At 45.3% G+C, this 15,516-nt stretch overlaps 1 protein-coding gene across 1 annotated transcript in view; it reads left to right on the top strand.

Annotated features, from left to right (window-relative positions):
- Positions 1-15,516, top strand: part of LOC115089198 (LARGE xylosyl- and glucuronyltransferase 1) — a 519,096-nt gene that overhangs the window by 431,558 nt on the left and 72,022 nt on the right. The window lies entirely within an intron of this gene.

The following is a 15,516-nucleotide window of genomic DNA, read 5'->3' on the forward strand; positions in this document are numbered from 1 at the left end:
GGGGCCTATTATGTGTACAAATCAGCTGGAACAGGATTCCATGGCTTAATGTGTGTGCATAGCACATACTGTACCAGTGACCACTGTAATTGGTTAATGCCTACAGGAGTTATAGAGGTCAATTTAAAAAAAACAAACATAAAATGGATAACTTATCCAGCTAAGTCGTCAGGGATATTTAGTGCAATAAGCAATCCACTGAATATCCTTGAATAAAGTTTTCGGGATAATTTTGAATCCTAAACAGCTATGTTTGAAAATTGCTAGTTAGGTTTCAAAGTTATCCAGGAACTTTGAACTTTATCTTTAACCAGTATATTGAAAGAATATAACTGGTTAAGAAGCAATTCCCAGTTAAAAAAAAAAAAAGAGTAGCCCTGCCGGCCAAGTCCCCCAAAATAATTAGAAATTGTTACAGGCCTATAGATCCAAAAAGCTTTCATCGTCCCTTCCTCTCAACTAGGCCATATGAATTCATTAGGTCATTTCTGGAAGGCCACACCCAGTTCATGAACCCAGCTCTATTCCTTCCTCCTCACCCAGACTCCCCACATCCCCTTACATGCAGGAGCTTGGCATTGTCGTCCATCTCCCAGCGTAGCCTGCTATCTGAGCAAAACTGGATTGAGAGTTCTCAGCTCCTGGTTACAATAAGGGCTACTGAGTGGGGCAGGAGGGCTAGCATTGGGTTCAGTTAAAAGGCTGGGAAGGGGTGAATGGCCTTCTGGAGGGAGCCTTCCTAATTATTTTATTTGGCCAATTCAGGGAAAGGGGAGGAGGGAGAGAGGCATTTTGGGCCTGCAAAGATTTCTATCTATTTTGGAGGCCTTGGCTGACATTTGTTTCATTGGGGTGAGGGATGAGGGATTGGTCTGGCCGGCCGACTTAGTTTTTTTGTTTAATTTTTTTGGGGAGTACTGGGAATCGCTGCTTAAGTGGATATATTTGAATAATGTAGCCAGTTAAGATTAAAGTGATCTGGAATACATTCCTGGATCACCGTTATTCCGCTATATCAACTCCATCTCAGAATGCCCCTTAAAGGCCTCACTTATCTTGATAAATTTTATCCAGATAATGACTTATCCAGGTAAGTGTAACATAAAAAAATAGAAGTGAGGGGAACAAGATAAAGTGTCAGTTGCAGCACCCACAACTTTGAAAATGCTCAATGTTCATCCAAAGAAAAGCGTGGTATCATAAAATATGCCGCCTTATTAAGCCTTTGAAATGAACCCAAGTATAATAATTTACCGTGCTTGAATACAGTCTGTTTTTTATTACTTTTTAAAATTCTTGCATATAAAAATATTTTCAAGCCCCATCCATTCATTGCTTCCTATTTCTGATAAATCATAACTCATAAGGGTCACCTATCTCAAAATAGATCCTGCAGTGTTTGTAGATTCTACAAAATTTCATCACTGATAAAGCTTCATCGGTAGGTGGAGGAGATCCAAGTCAACACCTCAGTGGGAAGAGGTTTGAATAAACACACCAGCACCGCCAGTGCTAATTCATACCAACAGTACCTTCTTCAGGGGGACATTTCTAGACATGAAAACAAAAGTTTGTAATAATCGCACGCGATACTTGTAAACTTGTGAAAACTTGCACACTGAGCATCGGACCGCCATCTCAACAATGTGCGTAAAAATGGAGATAGAGCAGTCTGTCACCTGTACAGAAAGTATCTTGGCCAAGAAGGCATCTTCTTTGTTCATCTGCTGCCTCTGGAGTTGGGAGCTGCAACTGTCCTGGCTCCACCCCCAAACATTTTTACATTGCTCCTGTGCCCGTAAGGGGCTTCACCCAAGGGGTGCACAGCAAAAGAGGGGTCCCCCTTGGGAACTCCTCTGGGTGTATGTGAGCTATTTGTAGCTTGGGAATCGCCTTAATTTTGGAGCTGCTTTTTGATTGGGCGTGAGTAGTTGCCCTCTCACTACTCCTTAGTAAGAGAGGGGAAGGGGATAGGAAATGCTGTTGTGTTTGTATTTAATGCTTATTGTGTTAATGTTAAACTGCATTTTTTAGGAATGTTTATTGGAGGAGCGTGACATGTAAATGTGAAAATGAAATGAAATCAGGATCTGAGGGAGAGGGGTCCACAGTGTTAAACTGCAGTCATTGGGAGGCCATCTTGCTGCCTCTCGGGCATCTAATATGGCCGCCATTAAGGACAATTTGATCTTTTATATGAAGAGAACTGCATAAAGAACTGAAATTTCCAATATTTCGCCTTTTTTCTTCTCAAGGTTTTAAGAAATATGAAGACAATTTTAAAAGCATTTTATCTGCATTAATCAGCCGTCTGAGCATTGCCCTCCCTCAGGGTGGCCAATGTGTTGTTCCATGACACGTGGACTTTTAGCGCATCAAGAGGCAATGTTCCCAGTTGGGTTTTAGGTCAAGGGAGGAAACGTAAGAACATAAGAACATAAGAAATTGCCATGCTGGGTCAGACCAAGGGTCCATCAAGCCCAGCATCCTGTTTCCAACAGAGGCCAAAAACCAGGCCACAAGAACCTGGCAATTACCCAAACACTAAGAAGAACCCATGCTACTGATGCAATTAATAGCAGTGGCTATTCCCTAAGTAAACTTGATTAATAGCCATTAATGGACTTCTCCTCCAAGAACTTATCCAAACCTTTTTTGAACCCAGCTACACTAACTGCACTAACTACCTTCTCTGGCAACAAATTCCAGAGCTTTATTGTGCGTTGAGTGAAAAAGAATTTTCTCCGATTAGTCTTAAATGTGTTACTTGCTAACTTCATGGAATGCCCCCTAGTCCTTCTATTATTCGAAAGTGTAAATAACCGAGTCACATCTACTCGTTCAAGACCTCTCATGATCTTAAAGACCTCTATCATATCCCCCCTCGGCCGTCTCTTCTCCAAGCTGAACAGCCCTAACGTGCATAATTTGTATTTCCAAATTTCTGCGTGCACTTTTCCAGCAAAACAATCTTCCGCACATACCCCTGTACCCATGGCAAGCGTCAAAGCAAAAATATGTGCATGCTTTCACTGTGAAATTTGGTCAAAAGCCCAAAAGCGAAAAGTACACATGGTCTTTGCCCCAATGCGGAGAGTTTGAAAATCCACTCCCTCTCCAGTCGAGATATTGAAGATTCCGGTAGACTCTGCCCTACCTATGTGAAAGATTTAATCTCTCCCTCCATCTAGTCAGTTTGAGAGTTCAAAAAAAGGGAATATTGATGCTGTCGCCTCTACCAAGAGCCCCAGCATTTCGGCTGTGCCGAAAAACATTGCAGGAAGTAATATCTAAATGCGCAATTTTCTTAGTCACTTTTACCTTAAACCCAGATAAGGAAGGGGTGCTTAGTAAAATTATTTCTTTAAATTTTTTTGGAAACTTTATATTTATTAATTTATAACAAAATCTCAAGGAAAAAACCTTGTACAGATGTATTAGGCGCTACCCAGGAAAAGATGCAAATATTGAGAGAGAAACAATAGCTATAACATGTAGCTCCACACTGAAGCCCACAAAAAGGATAGCTTCCAATACCACAATCCCAAGAAATTATTTAAGAAGTCAGTGGTGGTCAAACATATATTAAAAGAAAGATAATGAAACTAAGAAGAAGCTGAATTGCATATCAGTAATACTTTGCACCCTAGATACAATTGTATTATTCAAGAAAAGCATCAATTGACTTGGCTCAAAATTAATGTTAATTAAACGTTTACAAGGAACTTTCAAGAAAATTTTGGCCCCTAACTGAAGAACTCTAGGCCTCATTAATAAAAACTGTTTCTTCTTCCTTTGACATCAGGAAATATCCTAATTCAGTATTGAAGAAAAAGTTCATCACCATGTTTGAAAAACAATTTCAAGAGCCAGCCTTTATCAGATGCCTCAAGCAAAAATTTTAAAGTCAAGCTACCATCAGAGATATAGGTGGCTAAATCATTTTGATAATCCATTCTCTCAGCCTTTTTAAATGGTGGGAAATAAAAAAAAAAAACATCCTTGCTACTGGAGGAAATGATTCTTCCTAGAACCCGCAAACTTTCTTTTAGGTACCTTATCCTGTCTGTATCATGTAACATATCATGTATAATATATCATGTGTGATATATCATGTATCTCTTCCAGCCTTTCTCTACCAATCACAAACAACTCATTCTCATCTGACGTCAGAGACCTTGGAGCATGGCTTGATAATCATCTAAACCTAAAAAAGTTTGTAAACAATACCACAAAGGACTGCTTTTACAAACTGCAAGTCCTCAAAAAACTTAAACCCCTCCTTCACTTCTCCGACTTCAGGCTAGTACTACAATCCATCATTCTTTCTAAGCTCGACTATTGCAACTCCCTGCTACTAGGTATACCCGCCAACACTATCAAACCATTACAGATGGTTCAGAATTCAGCGGCTAGAATTCTAACTAGCACTAACAAAAAAGATCATATCACCCCAATCCTTCGGAACTTACATTGGCTCCCCATTAAACAAAGGATACTCTATAAGGTACTCACTATCATCCACAAAGCGACAAACAAACTAGCTCCCATCACATTAAGCTCTCAACTACAACCACACACTTCCTCCAGACCAATCAGAAGCGCATACAGAGGAACACTGCATGCTCCACAAATAAAATCATCATTGAGCAAACGAGCGCTATCTTCAGCAGGCCCACATCAGTGGAACACGCTTCTCCCAGATCTTAGACTAGAACCCAGTCACCAAGAATTCAAAAAAAGACTGAAGACATTTCTCTTCCAACAAGCTTTCCCAGACACTTAATCTTACTGTGACGGACAGACTTCCTAATTAATAAGTATCCCCCAATTATGGACACTGTATCAAGTACTACTTTTAAGAATCTGCAACTGGACAATTATCTTTGAGCTCAAAAATTTACTTTATTTCATATATATATTTGGCATTGCTTATATTTATATTTATTGCTACGTTAAATAGTTAAACTTCTTATATAAAATATTATATTTCTTTATTTATTACCAGTTAAACTATTATTACTTTATTTAGCACTATGTTAAATTGTCAACCAGTTATACTGTTCCATTTGTTCTACGGTTCCATGTAAAGCTCCACTCTCTGTTGAGCAGTTCTTCGTTTTATGTAAACTGGAGTGATTTGTAGTCCCTACAAGAACTTCGGTATATAAAAATTAAAAATAAATAAATAAAATAAATGTAACATACCAAGTGGCGTGACTAAAGGAAGTCGAGGGAAATTGAGATGTAATTTCCTATGAGCATTTTCCTATGAACGTTTTCCAAGTTGTCAATCGTCTCAGCTAAATTAAAATTATCTTTAACTACTGCTTCTTGAATCCCTGCAATCTGTTTAAAGTGGTTATCAATGTTAGTCACATGCTCCACAATATCTGCTTAAAACATGAATCCTACTTTTTCCATTGATGAAGACGTCTGAGCTGTTAAGACTTTACCAAGGCCCAGTATGGCATTCCATATCTCTTCTAGACTGAATATAGCCGGTCTTTCAAGAGTAAACTCAATTCCCTCTCTCGGGGTGAGACAACAGATGTACCAAGTACCTGGGCACCACTTTGAGAAGCAAATCCTTCAACTTCATGGATCTCCCCATCTGCCTGGTCAGGCCTCCTGGTTCCATTGTAGGAGAATCGCTTCCCCTACACTTGTAGCAACTCAGCCAGTGTCGAGCCTTGAACATCGCGGACAGTGGCTAGGTCCTACGGAGGACTCCCTTCCACTGGGGCTAAGGCCTGGAAGGGTTGAGGTACCTCTCCCCTCTACCTCCCAAACCTCTTAATGGCCCACCTCCCGATTATACTCCCAACTGCAGCACAAATTAATCTATAGGTCTAGAAGTCGGAAAGTCTGGTGGCACAGCAGGGTAAAATTAAGCCCTTCCTTTCCTCTTCCAAACCACTGCAAACAGGTAACAAGAAACAAATAATTCTAACTAGACTCGAGAGCGTGGGGAGTGCCGCCACCCAATAGAGAAGCCATCTTGGATACCCCCTCTCCAATTATTTCATTTTTGCCTTGTTTCTTGCAAGGAGAATTGGAGTCTTCCGCCGCGTTATCCCCGAGTAGCTCAGAATGAGAAGAGAGTTTTCCTTCAGCTGTGGCCATGAGCCCTGAAGTACCAGTGCGACTGTAATACTAAGCATAAGAGAAATTGCTTTATGTTCCCTGACCTTGCTCATTTAGAAGATTTCTCAAGGGGCAGACTTGTAGACGAGCCTGACTTTGCTACCTAGGATATTCGCTCTAATTATGGGTAGTGGTAGTTTGCTTAAACGATCTATATTATGTATTTTGGTCTGCAAGACTATATCTAATTTTTACTTTGGTTTTGTTTATTTATTTATTTTTTTTAATAATTTCCTTTTTTTCTTCTTTTGTCCTCTCCCCAAAGCAAAGTATGAATTAGATGACATGAATGGGTGTAGTTTTTCCTTTGTATGATGATTTTACTTATTTGTTTTGTTATGGTTGGGACCTGTCATGTTATTTCCTGTTTCAAGCCAACCCAGTGGACTAATTTGAAAGTATAGCAAAATATAAAGTAAGGAAAAAAACAAAGCAAGCAGACATGACCCCCTGTAATGCCCGCAGTAAACTAATAACTGTACTAATTAAGTCCATCGTTGGTGCATCTGGTCTGTGTAGATAAATGTCTTAATGCATGTGTGTCGCACGCACTCTCTCGTATGCAGATAAATAACTGTTACACTAAGCAGCTAGCTGCAATTTCTTGATTAGCTGGATACCTCCCACGGTTCACAGATGTTTAAAGAGCAGCGTGCCGTGCCAGGGATCAGTGGCAACATTTTTGTGTGTGTTCGGGCGAAGGCAAAAGTGAGATCAGGATCCGGGTGAATATGAAGTTTGTTTAGGTGTCCAGAAAAGTTGTTGACTTGACTTCTGTTCACACCCCCCCCCCACGTATCTCGTCGTCAATGAAATATAATCTCTTCTGAAGTCACTGCGATGATGCCTCGTCTGCTTCTGCCTACAATTCCATTTTCTCCTGCGTAACTAAAGTGTAGTTCCTCATTGCCTCTTACCCCATTCCGGCATTTGGACCAGAGTTTTTGTGTGACACCATTTTAGATTGGCGCTGTGGCTGGCATGAGGGAAACCGGCTCCCTCTTGCTGGTGAAGGTTCAGAAGGATAAGTAAGTGGGGGAAGCTTCCTGAATCCAGCAGGCCTGATAGGATTGGTGAGTGAGTATATGGTTGGGGCGATGAGCTGAGGCCCAAGTATTTTATGGCAGGGGAGGGTGGGAGTGGAGGTAGTGGATCCCAGAAGACCTCATCGTGTTCTCACATAGATGAGGGGATGCAGCTGGTCTGATCATGTTCCAGCGGCTTAACTAGACTGTCATGAGGTGCACTTAACGTTCCCACATTAACGGAAGGCTTGGGGGTAGCCTGCACAAAAAAACAAAACAAAAAATTGCTGGGCTGACTAGATGGACCGTATTTGTCTTTATCTGCCATCATTCACTATGTTACTTTATATATCTTAGATTTTAACATTGAATATATTATCTCTATACTGAATATATTCATTACTGCCTAACAGGTCATTTTCATAAGTGTTAATTTTATTAGTATTTGCATGCCACTTGTTATTGCACAGTAATGCTGACATGCATGCAAATTCTTATTGTACATGATGATTAAGTAATGCCCACGGCGTTAAATGTAGTCATTAACACCAACTCCCTTTAATACATAGACTCCTAAGTAAAATGCCCATTCTTTTTATGAAACTGTGCACTACATGCTTTCCAGTTTCCTCTGGATAAAGAAGCCTCCAGATATAGCTCTATAGAAACTTAAAATGCTAAAAAGAAACATGGATCAGCTTCCCAAACTTTCTTGTGTATCACGGTTCATCTCCCTGGCCTGTGAGATGTTAGGTTCTGAGAGGGGGAACTTCTCTCTTCAGGACTCCGGTTCCAATGGTCCTGTCCATTTTTGCAGAATGGATACTGTTTTACATGCGTCACCTAGCTTCTCTGCCAGCTTTCAAGAAGGCAGAGCAATAAGTAGATTGTAGCTTCTGGCCATGGAAGAGAAGGAAAGGCTTGGGGTCAGTGGTCACATGTAAGCCCACCAGTGGAGAACAGAACAGCACTGAAGAACTCGCAACACAGGAGGGTCAAGGCTCTGCTCAGTCCTTCGGGGTTTCCATCCTAATGCTGTGTTGCATTCATGCCTGCTTTCGCCCTCGCTCCACCCTCTCTACCTGTGTGGCGACTCCCTCCGTGCCTGATGGACAGCTTGATGCCGCGGTGTCTCCATGCCGCTTCTCCCCCGGTGTCCCCGGGCCGGCTTGACGCTGCAGATCCACCATGTTCCTGATGATGTAGGCGCGCGAGCGCTCCGAAGTATGTACCATCAAGAGAGCGAACCTCAGGGGCGTCCCCCTGTATTGACGTTCTCCACTTCCAACATAAAAGGTCTTTACGTTTGCTAACAGATTGAGTTAGCAAGGACTATGATTGGACTAGCTTCGGCTGTCCAAGACTACTTGTACCCAAAGGATTGCTTGCGGGATTTCCTTTGGACCTGCTTCACTCTTGCAACATTGCCTCTCTGGACCTACCAGGGGTACCCGCTCCTCGGGGGCCTCATTCTCTTTCTCTATTTCAGATTACAGAAAGGAACCGGTATTCACTCCACGAGGGCCCATATTCCTAAACTCTCTGAAGACTCGCCATTGCCTGGAAACGATCGCAAGAGACGGACATTGTGAGTTATTATTTCACACTACAGATAGGAACTGGTACTTGCTCCTTGAGGGCCTATGTTCCTAAAACCCTCTGAAGACTCTCTATTGCCTGGAAGCGATCGCAAGAGACGGACATATTGTGAGTTATTATTTCACACTACAGATAGGAACTGGTACTTGCTCCTCGAGGGCATATATTCCTGAACACTCTGAAGATTCTCCTTGCCCAGAAGCTATCGCAGGTACAGACCTTTGTGAGTTATTATTTCAGACTACAGATAGGAACCAGTACTCGCTCCTTGAGGGCCTATGTTCCTGAACACTCTGAAGATTCTCTATTGACTAGAAGCTATTCCAGATACAGATTATTGTGAGTTACCACCGCTCTCTGAGCTTTCCCTGGAACCAGGTACTTGCTCCTTGAGGGCCTAACCCTTTCCAGCTACTGAGCCTTCTCAAGACCTTATGTGAGTTATCATCTAGTACTGGCTATGTATATCTGCATACCCTCTCTATTCACTATCTACAATCTCTTTGCAGCTCAGCAATCTTGGAATCGCAGTTCCAGTATTTATTTATTTATTTGAAGAGTTTTATATACCGTCATTCGGAAACGTTAAAATAACGCCATCATAACGGTTTACAAAATAGGTTATAGGGAAATGGGGGGGGTTAACAATGGTTGTAAACCTTGGAATCGCAGTTCCAGTATCTGAGGGACTTCAGCCCTGCCGGGCTTACCAGCTCACTACTGCCACCTCTGGTGGTTATACTACCTATCTAATAAAAAGAACTATCTGTGTCTGTCTCCATTCTCCAGCCTAGCCAGTGGTTCCTCTCGGGAATCTCTCCTGGGGGCGCTGTCATCTGCCATTGGCCCAAGGATTCACCTATCTACTTTCTGTCCAGCTGAGCACCATCTCTAGTGCTCCGCTGGTTCAGATTGCCAACTCTGCAGTCTACATCATAACATATTGCCATTCCTTAGTAGACCCATAGGAGGCACGAACACCCCCCTCTCCTTGCTGCAGTCTCGGTCACTGGCCTAAACCCTCCCTCGGCCTGCCCAAGATCATTAACAAACTCAGCGGGGCCATGGGTGTCTACTCTCCCGCCCACTGAGCAACAATAAAACGCCCCATGGAGCTTCTGGCATTGTTCCCTCCTGCCCACGATGCAACAAAGAGGATCAGCATGGCGGCCAACACCTCTCCTCCTGCTTGCACTAAACAAGAAAAGGCCCCGCAGAACTGCCAACGTCTCACCTCCTGCCAACTGTACAAAGAACAGGGCATCAGGACTTCTCCCTCGCCACCACCACCTCCCCTCCCACTGTGTAGCACAACAAGAGGCCCAGGGGGGGCCATAGGTGTGCTGAAGTAGAGCCTGTGAGTGTGAGAGTGCTTGGGGGGAGAGCCTGTGAGTGTGAGAGTGCTCTTAGTCTCTAAATGTTCCCCTAGTTTACTACCTATACGTATGTCTTTCTCTGTTCTCATTATTTATTTATGAATGTCAAACCTGTACACCATTATGAACTAGTGATTTTCACATGGAATGACGGTATATAAAACCCACAAATAAATGAGTCTGAGAAAGCTGAGGAGGGGGAGGGAAGAGCCCTTGAGTGTGAGAGAGCTGGGGGGGAAAGAGACTGTGAATGTAAGAGAGCTTGGGAAACAGGGGGACACCCAGTGCGTGTGTGAGGGGGAGAGAGAGCCAGTGAGTGTGAGAGAGAGCCTGGGGGGCAGGGGAACTAGTGAATTTTTGAGGGAAAGAGAGCCGGGTGAAGGGGAAGAGCCAGTGAGTGTGAAAGCCAGTGTGTAAGGGAAAGAGAGCCTGTATGTGTGAGGAAGAGAGCTTGTGTGTGAGGGAACTTGTGTGTAAGGGCCAGAGTTTGTTTGCATGTGTGAGTGAAAGAGAGTGAGCATGTAAGAGAGGATTTTTGTGTGTTTGTGTTAGAGAGGGAGTGTGTTTGTGAATGAGAGAACAAACATGTTAGGGAGTGAGTGTGTGTGTGTATGAGAGAGAGACCAAAATGTACACTCTCCCTCTACCTGATTAATCCTTCATGACAAGGGTTACGAAATCAAAAGTTCCCAGGTATAGAGAACAGGGAGGGTTTTACTTGTATTTGTTTGAATTATGGACTTTGATATATTTGCCTTTTTTGAAATATTGGTGTTTGGTAATTTTTAAAATTTTGAATGAGTTATTAATTATTGTTTGTTACTCCATTCAGCTCTTTTGAAATATTTATGAACCATATTGAAATATGGTTTTATTATTAAGATGTTTTATATTTCTTGGTTTTATTGTTTGTTTTATGAAGAATGGTGATGCTTTTGTTTTCCCATTCTTACACTATATACAGAGTCTGGCTTGTTGCAGTTTTTAGCTGCACGTTTCTATTTAGGCTTGATTAGGGTTTGTCTGTGCTCTCTACATGTGTGGCTAAGGTGAGATATTCTGCTAGTGTGTAGTTTCTGTGTAGGAATCTATAGCAGCCTGGCTTATTCTGTTTTCCTAATAGGTGTATTGGTGTTTTGGGGCCTGGGGTAATATTTGCAGCGTTGTCTTAGGGTTTTTACCGTTTTGAGTGCCGGCAGTTAGTGCTGTTTTGTTTCGGGAGGTTTGCTATTTTGTAATTGTAATTTAAGTTTGCTCATGGCTTTCTGATGGCCAAGCCCAGACCCAACATGTGTTACTATAGGCCTCATATCGTATGGGTTCCAAGTGTCTGTTTTGCAGGGTTTTCTGGGTGGCAGCACAGCAGTGCATGTAAATATAATAGACATGTTGTTGGAAGTCATATTTTTACCTCAGAAGATTGTGCTTTGAATGTCCTTTTCCATTTAAATCTGAGTGGGGTCGCACAAGGCTGCAAGCCTTGCCTGGGGCAGTGGTTCTCAGCAGGTGTGTGGGGACACACTGGTGCGCTGCTGGGAGCTCCTGGGAGGTGCGTGGGGACACACTGGTGTGCTGCTGTGAGCTCCTGGGAGGTGTGTGGGGACGCACTGGTGCGCTGCTGGGAGCTCCTGGGAGGTGCGTGGGGACGCACTGGTGCGCTGCTGGGAGCTCCTGGGAGGTGGGTGGGGACGCACTGGTGCGCTGCTGGGAGCTCCTGGGAGGTGTGTCGGGACGCACTGGTGCGCTGCTGGGAGCTCCTGGGAGGTGCGTGGGGACGCACTGGTGCGCTGCTGGGAGCTCCTGGGAGGTGCGTGGGGACGCACTGGTGCGCTGCTGGGAGCTCCTGGGAGGTGGGTGGGGACGCACTGGTGCGCTGCTGGGAGCTCCTGGGAGGTGCGTGGGGACGCACTGGTGCGCTGCTGTGAGCTCCTGGGAGGTGCGTGGGGGACGCACTGGTGCGCTGCTGGGAGCTCCTGGGAGGTGCGTGGGGACGCACTGGTGCGCTGCTGGGAGCTCCTGGGAGGTGGGTGGGGACGCACTGGTGCGCTGCTGGGAGCTCCTGGGAGGTGCGTGGGGACGCACTGGTGCGCTGCTGGGAGCTCCTGGGAGGTGCGTGGGGACGCACTGGTGCGCTGCTGGGAGCTCCTGGGAGGTGGGTGGGGACGCACTGGTGCGCTGCTGGGAGCTCCTGGGAGGTGCGTCGGGACGCACTGGTGCGCTGCTGGGAGCTCCTGGGAGGTGCGTGGGGACGCACTGGTGCGCTGCTGGGAGCTCCTGGGAGGTGCGTGGGGACGCACTGGTGCGCTGCTGGGAGCTCCTGGGAGGTGCGTGGGGACGCACTGGTGCGCTGCTGGGAGCTCCTGGGAGGTGGGTGGGGACGCACTGGTGCGCTGCTGGGAGCTCCTGGGAGGTGTGTCGGGACGCACTGGTGCGCTGCTGGGAGCTCCTGGGAGGTGCGTGGGGACGCACTGGTGCGCTGCTGGGAGCTCCTGGGAGGTGCGTGGGGACGCACTGGTGCGCTGCTGGGAGCTCCTGGGAGGTGCGTGGGGACGCACTGGTGCGCTGCTGGGAGCTCCTGGGAGGTGCGTGGGGACGCACTGGTGCGCTGCTGGGAGCTCCTGGGAGGTGTGTGGCAGGAGGCTGCGGCCTTCTCATCAGCCCGGGTGGGAGTCAGCTGACTTCTCCTTTACTCTCGCTTCCTTCTCCTCTTCCTGGCCCAGTGGGAAGGCTGTTACCTCCTTCAGCCGGGTCACTGCTAGACATCACCAACTCCCGCTCTTCTGAGCCCGAGAGGACACCAACTTTATCTTCCCCCGCTGGGCCTGGAAGTGATGCTGCCCATGCTCTCTTTACCCCATATTGGGGGGGGGGGGGGGGGAGGAGATAGGGATGCTGGGAAGGGAGAGGTGGATGAGAGAGGGAGTGTGGTGCCTGCTGAGCAGGAAGGGGTCAGAAAGAAGGGGTCGAGGTATCTGGGCAGGCAGGGGGGAAAAAGGGAGCACAGGGAAGAGGATGTGAGGGGGGATTAGAAATGCTGAACAAGGATGCGAGTGCGAGGGGATGACTGGCAGGGAGTAATTGGGACTGAAAGTGAGGGATGATGGGAGCATGGAGAGAGAGTGACGGGGTGAAAGAGCCATCATATGTCCGTATGGGGAATGTGCATTTCTTCTATCTTTGTAATGTGCTTAGTGCAGGAGGAGATGTATTTCTGTTTCTAGTTCTCCAGTTTTGCATGCAGTGGCTTTTTGGGATTTCCATTCCAGTTTTTGTCTCCACGTTTGTATTTTGAGGTCTTTTATTCTGTGTTTGGTGAAGGTCGGTCAGTCTGTGGTCTGTGTTTGTGACCGAGGTGAGGTATTTCACTAGCTCGCAGGTTTTTCTCTCAGTCTTTGCTGTTGATGCTGCACTGCTGCCTTTTCATAAGTAGGGCTATTGCTGTGGGTATGGCAGGTTTGCCCGTGTGCTGAGAGGGGTTATTTTTCAGGCGCATTGTATCTTACAATGCGCCTGGTTGTAGAGGGAGTTTGTCTTGCTGTTAGTGAGAATCAGATTATCTTTCTCCCGTGGCGAGTTGTATGGGTAATGTCCCAGCTCTGCTCTGTACCCATTGCTGGGGGTCGGGCGTTCCTGTGCATGCAGAGTATATGTCTACATTTAGCCCTGTGGCGGTCATGTGTTGAGCGTGTCATGCATGCATGCACGTGAGCACTGTCGGGTGTGTCCTGACACACAAAAAGGTTGAGAACCACTGTCCTAGAGCACCTAATGCAAAGGGGGTGTGATATCAGGTGAAAAAGTCAAGAGAGTGGGAGGGAAGCTGGTGTGGGAATATGTGCGCTCATCCACCCAAAACAGAGGAATATTAACTGGGCGGACCAGTTTGGGCTTTATCTGCCACCATCTGTACCTCCCTATGAGGCCAATGTCTGGCTTGAGGGATAAGCAACAGTAATGGGGCAAAGTAGATGTAATGAGTTATTGGAAAGTTTGTGGGACCTGATCAATTACATTTTTTTTTTTAAATAGTCGTGCAGAAGGAGAAAGGTTGAAAGTTTGACTCCGTGCGCTCAAGCGTTCGGAATTTTCGCAGTTGGAAGTTGGCAGCACGGCCTCCGTTTATGCAAAACGTCTGCCCGTCAGTTTGTTGGTACATTTTTTGACCAGTATAAATTTTTTTTTTCCTCCTTGCAGACAGGCACTGGGCAACAATGAAAGTGTTACTGACCTAAAAAGGTCCTGCTCTGCAGTATCTTGATGTGCTGAACACGAATATGACCATGAAAAGTTTTTATTGGCTCTCGTTTTGAAGATATTTAATATAGTTCACTTTCTATAGTCGTGTAAATTTATCCAGTAGGACTGTAAATAAGCCCAGAATGATGTAATATTGCATCATATGGCATAATACCATCATGCACACATCATCCAGAGTTTATTACATCATTTTCTGATGCAATGCAGTTCTACTGCCATGCTGCTGCTGAGTAAGCTGACGTCAGCCCAGTCAGAAAGGGTGAGCATTTGAAATATTCATGCTGGCTGACTACTGCTGGACACTCTGCAGAGATGCTCCCGAACAGGTGTACAAGAGACAAGCAAAGAAATCTAAGACGTAGTCTATGACTTCATTTTTCAAAGGGTATTAACCGTAGGTCTCCTACTGTTGGCATACAGTTCAAGATGTAATTATATTATTGCATATTACAAAAAAACTAGAGCCAATTTTGCATTTTCACAGTCACGTGAAAATTTGTTGCCCAGTGAAATCAAATCCTTGGCTAAAAGATCTGCCACTTCAAAACTGTGCAAAGCCAACCTGACTTTTACTACATTTTATTTTTTCCCCTGCTTTTGCTCGAAACAAAAATCTGACCCATTGACTTCAAACCCTGTCCTAACCCAGCAATGCACCTGCGTCATTTGGCTAGCAAATGACCTAACAGTGGGGCTCTACCCCCGCACTCATCCCAGGTTGTAGCCATGGCTGAGAATCGCTGCTGGTCAGTCAGGCAGGGCATCCTCACCGATTTCACAGGTAGCATGGATCTCTCCAGGCTGGCGATACAAGATGAGTGCTGCCGTATGCTTGCACAAGGCACCTCAAATGTTAGGTCTATGTTGTGCAGTCTGCCACGTTCTCGTGCCACACGATTATTCAAATATATCAGGACTGCACAAGTGTATCAAAGCATTCTACAAATGTCTGTTGCGGTGCATCCTATTGGGGTCTCTGGAGACTATTTTTTTTTTGATCCCATGAACAGGAAACATATCAAGAGGGCATGCTCTGACGGGCTTTTAACCTTTCCTGAACAATAAGGGGGTGGCATTCTGAAATATTTCACCACGACATTTCCCCCTGGAAG

Source organism: Rhinatrema bivittatum, chromosome 4 (assembly GCF_901001135.1).
Source record: "Rhinatrema bivittatum chromosome 4, aRhiBiv1.1, whole genome shotgun sequence".
Classification (NCBI taxonomy): domain Eukaryota; kingdom Metazoa; phylum Chordata; class Amphibia; order Gymnophiona; family Rhinatrematidae; genus Rhinatrema; species Rhinatrema bivittatum.